At 33.8% G+C, this 6,003-nt stretch overlaps 1 protein-coding gene across 5 annotated transcripts in view; it reads left to right on the top strand.

Moving 5' to 3' along the window:
* The window catches only part of PHACTR1 (phosphatase and actin regulator 1), a 555,008-nt gene that overhangs the window by 45,065 nt on the left and 503,940 nt on the right, over positions 1 to 6,003 (top strand). The gene's annotated exons all lie outside the window — the stretch shown is intronic.

The following is a 6,003-nucleotide window of genomic DNA, read 5'->3' as shown; positions in this document are numbered from 1 at the left end:
GAAAGAAGATGTAGTGGCTAAGTAACCTTCTCTTCATGACTGAAAGAATGGCAACTGAAAGTACCAAAGTAGCCAAGTTCCTTAGAGTGTTATTTTCCTGTGTTGGTGATTGGGGTTTTAATCATATGTTCCTCATCACTCCTAAAATGTTTTCCTTTGGATTTAGGGCTGGGGAAATGACTTCTTTATTGGGGGAAGCTTTTGCCATTTTTGTGGCATGCTGTAGTAGCCTGTGGTCTCATTTTGGAACTGTTAATCCTTCACTGGTATGTTCCAGATTCAGGATGTGGATGTGAGGAGTCTTCAAAAGTACTGAGAAGAGTGTTTTTTTTTTTTTTCTTTCTTTCTTTTTTTTTTATGACTAAGATTGTTTTCTCACGGAGCGATATTAGAAATTGTACCACTGACCTCTTTGCTACCAAACTCTGGTATATTCCTTGGTGTCTTTGGCTTAACACAGGAGAAAAAGGGCTAGAGTGGCAGTTAGTAAAGGTTGTTTAACCTTGTTTTACTTTTACAACAAAACAATAAAATAAAACACTAAAGGAAGCTTCAAGTTTCAGCCACTACTGAGTGAGGTTGAGCATTTGCCACCAGATTAAACTCAGTGACTTGCAATCTTTTATTCTGGTTGAATTACTCTGGAGGCCAATTAAAAGATTGGACTTTTCAGTCAAGACTTGTTTCCCTTTAATCTGGAAATACAAGCCCAGTGGGCTCCACGTGCCTTCTGTATGTCCCTTAGAATCCCTCTGATAGCAAGAAAAGACACCAGCAAGAAAGAGAAATGCCATCCAGAGGATGTTGGAAAGAAGGGGGGGCTGGTGTGCAGTCGCAATGGGCTCTGTTCTGCAGTTAGGGGAGCTGTCCTCTGCTTGTGGTGCTGAAGCGAAGAGCTGTGTGACAAAGACGTAACTGTAAGCAAGACACTCGAGGGAGGGGTCCCCTGTCCCTCCCAGTGATGGAGTCCCAGGGAAAATGCAGAAGATCTAGGCACCGAAAACTTTTCTATCCCTGCCCACCTACATTTACAGCCTGTTTACTACCCTCACGCCCACTGCTCCACTGCTCAAGTCAGGCAGTTCTGCTCTAATTTTGCGCAGGCTGCTCACTCCTGGCGCTTTGTTTATTTTCCAGCTGGTTTCTGGTTGCTTTCCTGACGTAGTAAGATCTACTCGCAGATGTGCCTTTCCCCCACGTTTAAAAGTAATTGTAACCCCTGGTTTAAAAAGCAAACAGCCTTGTTTATCTCCTTGAGCAGCAAGTTGTAATTAAACTATTAGTGTCGTTATCAGTGTTACTGAGCAGAGGAGTCTGCACACTTCTAATAAATTACATAATTTGGGCATAGAGAGAATTTTGTCTCTTAACAACAATTTATAAACAATTAAGCAAGGAAGCTTTCATCTGCCCTTTATTCTCACTCCTCTTCTACCCCTCAAATAGTCACTTATTGTTTATTCTTTCCAGAGAAAATTTTTATTGGTTTAAACTATTTATGTTTAATTTTTGCTTTCCCACACCCACTTATTACATATTTTAGAGGTTTAGTAATGCTTCATGAACTAAATATACATATATTCATTTTATTTGGATATCACAAAGTCATTTTGGGTACCAACACCCTTAAACTAATCTATAGAGTTGCCAGATAAAGTGGACAGGGCATTTTGAATACTAATTAAATACTTAAGCATCCTTTCAACTACATCCTGTCCCTGAGGGCACTTAATATCATTTCAGAAATAACTCCACAGCTTGAGTGAAGGATATACTCCTCCACCTACAGTCCCAAGTCAATCAAAGAATAGCACCAAAATGTGGGTCTTACTTCAGTTTATGAAGATGCAAATTTCAAGTTTCAGCCTAAACTGACAGGGTATAGAACAGAAGTTTTCTGAACCATGATTTCCATTTTTCAAAAAGAGCCCCTTTTATAGGTTTTTAACTTCTATTCAGCACTTAGTGTATTATGCTAATATTGATAATGATTGTTTACTGGAGGTAGTATAAATGCTGCAGAAAATTAAGCCAATGTATTTGCTGAAACTTACCTAGACACATCAGACCTCATTTAAAACATTGAAAGAGGTTTCTTTTTTCCTGAGAAATTAAAATGTGTTATAAGGACATCGTGTAACAGAAGAATGTATTCACACTATTAGTAGCAAGTGTTTCTAATTGTGTTCTCACTTGATAATGAACATCACTGACATTTAGCTTGTGAGAACTTACCCTGCCTTATGAGGTCATTCATTCACTGCATTCAATGCAGTGAATGCTTATCTGGCAGATGTTTTCCTATAGGCTAGTGTGTTTTATTTATCTTTATATTGAGAGTATATAGAAGAGTATTTGATATATACATATTTGATACATGCTGAAACTGAAAAGTTCTCTGTAATTACACACTGAGGTGAATAGAGGTATTATGGTAAATAGAAGATTTAAGCTCATCAGAAATTTCTTAGAGGAATGTCAGAAGAAGGAGGACTAGTCACCCTGATGATTTAGGATTTTTAAAACCCAAAACCAATATTGGGCCACAATTGAGAACAGTAAGTACTTCTCTAATCATAAGGAAGTTTAACTTTTGTTGACATTTCAGAATTGCTTTTATGTGGAGTAGATTTTAAGTTAATAGCATGGTCAACCACAGAATACCTATCTTCTTTGGGAGATCAAGATCTGTTTTAGTTTCTGATTCACTCAAGGGTAACTGTTCCTGACTTCTACTGGTCTTCTCCACTCTTTCAGGCACAGAGGATAATAGTCAAAATTGGCTTGTTCTGGCTGCCTGTAAGAATGGATGGGTCAGCCAGATTAAGTTATAAACTGGGTCTAAGGAGATCTCTTTCTTTCCTACCTTTCTTGAGAAGGAAGACTGTCTCTTAGTTAAATTATGAAAACCTATGATACTAAGAAGTGACAACCCAAAATATGCCATTATCACTTAGCAATGAGAATTCTCCGTAGGCAAAATTGTGAATATTGTCATACTGAACCAAGATTGTTTTACCAATCAGAAGGTCCTTATAAGCATCTTCTTTCACTTTTTCATTGAAGAATGTCAATGTCTCCCTATATATATATATATATATATATATATATATATATATATATATATTTTAAACTTATTTCAAATTGAAGACATCATATGGGTCTGGCTTTTATTTGATGGACCCAAAATCTGCTTGAAAGTATTGCTTCTAAGAGAAAAAGAAAGAGAAAGAAAGAAAGAAAGAAAGAAAGAAAGAAAGAAAGAAAGAAAGAAAAAGAAAGAAAGAAAGAAAGAAAGAAAGAAAGAAAGAAAGAAAGAAAGAAAGAAAGAAAGAAAGAAAGAAAATAATGGGTTTCATATTCAGTAGCCACAATCCAAATGGATGGCCATGTAGTTCACCAGAAGCTTCAATTATTGGACTTTCTAAGGGTCTGCCCTCCTTCTTTACTGTTGTTAAAGCTAACCAACCTGTAATCTCATTACGTAATACATTCAGATGGTACTGATGAAAACCACTGCAGACAATATAAATAATATAAACAAGGTAAAGTAAATAATTAACAATATGAGGAAATGGGAAGTCCTTTGCTGTTAATATTTATCTTGGCTGCTTACAATGTCATCATTTCAACAACAATTCATACATTTATGAGACAACTCAAACATAAAATCTGTGTCACATGGTTTAATTTTCTTCGGATCTCTGGTCTGAGCATTATTAATTTTTTTTTAAGATTTAAGTATTATATTTATTGTTATCACTAAATGATAAGTTGCTTGTTTAGTTTGTCTATAAATGTATGTATATTATATATGTTGTATATTATATATATATATTTTTTGATTTCATAAAGACCATGGAGGTGTGTTTTATATGAAAAATATGAATCAAGAGTCAGAAAAACTTGATTTTAATGCATCTCTGCCTCTAAAAGCATGGGCAAGTCATTTAATTTTTCTAGGCTTGATTCATTCAGCCCTAAGATGAGAGATTTAGATTTTAAGATCTCTAAAGTCTCATCCAACCTAAAAATTTTCTATGAATAAACCAGTACTTCTAACTCTTGCTGTACTATTGGGTATACACTATACCACTGATTTTTATATGCCATCTTATTTATGGTATAAAGCATATAGTAGAATAGCATAATTATAGCAATAATTAAAATATTGGATCACAGCTAGTTATGAAAATAAGTTTAATTAAAAGAAGAATTAACAAATATTAATAATCAATAATTAATTCTTAATAATTAACAATGTGTTCGAAGGCCTATCTACATACATCATCTTAATTAAAATGTTTTAAATTTGAATATTCAGGGATTAGAGTCTTTTACATGATTGATGCTTTGTAAATATTTGTTGTATGATTGAATAAGGTATTGGAGAAATCATAGCAATGAATGGAAAGTGAGAAAACTAAGTATTAATCCAGTTTTCCAATTGACATTTTAGTTTTTTAGCCTGTACTCTTTTATAATTAAAATGAATATGCAAGATCTATATTTTCCCTTTATCCTTTTAAATTACCAGGAGAGGTAAATATATTCCTTTGGAATTCAGATAGAATAGCCCCAACTTCTAGGCACTAACTGTAAAATTTAGGCCTGAATTACAGAGAATTTCTTCTCCTTTTTCTTCCCAAGCATGCATATATATTAACAGGAACAAATAAATTGTTGGTTGGAATAAGTGCAAAACAATATTTTTATGCATATATTTTAATACCAAACAAAAATATTTTATTTTACACTTGGACTTACTCCCTGATATATGCAACTTCAATTCATGATTATGTGCTGTACAAGCAGGCATTAAAACACAAGTGGAAACGAAAGATAGTTTGTAGAGCTATTTCTCTCCTTGACTTGATAAGGTGAAAAAAGAGACGTATATTATAGACTGTATTATATCATAATAACAAAAGAGGCCCCGAAAGAACTATTAATAGATATAATATGTTCCTCACTGAATGATACAAGAATTCTAGCATTTTTTTCCCTTTGTTTTGCCGCTGTTCCCACCCACTTTGGTTTTGGTTTTGTTTTTTTCCCACCCACTTTGGTAGATGATAAAGTGAATGTGATTTCAGGAGGAAAAAAAGTGGACTTTGTTGAGATTGTAATTGCTTTAATTTACAAGTCTTTTATATAATATAGGATAGTTAAATAAAAGACAAAATCAATTTTCTGGCCTTATTGAATGATGATGGATTGGCATAACTTTTTATACAGGTTATCGAAGGACATCAGGAATAATCACTCTACTAGTTATTTGACATTTATAAAGATACGTGTTGTGTAAAAGCCTGTAGCTTTCCTATTGATCTTTTCTTCCACATCTGTGTATCTTAAACTAACAATTCAGGAGCAGAATCTTTGAATAGTAAACACTTGGGCTGTAATGGTAGTCATGAGTATTCAATTTTTATCTTGATTTTGAAACTATACTGAACTTTATCATTATTATTGCTTGCTATTTATAGACATACAAAGCTCATTATTTCAAGATCTCTACCAAACATATGATAGCAGGTTGGTTTAATACTCAATAATGGTTTGAACAAGAGTACAGAAAAAGCTTCATTATGTTTAAATTTGTCCCTACTCCATTTGGGCCTTGTGCTTTGTGGGAGAGGTGGAAGACATAAGAAGAAGTAATAATATAATAATATTTATTTATTTAGCAAATACTGAGAAGTTAAATATGTATTAGACCATGTTTTAGACATTTGGGAAACATTAGTGATCAAACAACATCTAACCCTCATAAATTTTAACTTCTAAAAGTGGATTATGGACAATAAACTATAATATTTACATACATTCTATAGCATTTTATAAGTTAAGCACTAAGTCAAAAACAAATAAAGGAAGGTAAGAGTATAAGGCATGTGGAGGCAAAGAAAAGCGTAGATTGGAGGATAGGCAACACCGAGAAGAGGGAACATGAACAAAGTTCTCCGAAGTAGGTGAGAGAATGAGCAATGCCAGTGTGGT

This window comes from Canis lupus, chromosome 37, assembly GCF_048164855.1.
Source record: "Canis lupus baileyi chromosome 37, mCanLup2.hap1, whole genome shotgun sequence".
NCBI lineage: Eukaryota > Metazoa > Chordata > Mammalia > Carnivora > Canidae > Canis > Canis lupus.
This window is presented reverse-complemented; position numbering and strand designations above follow the sequence as displayed.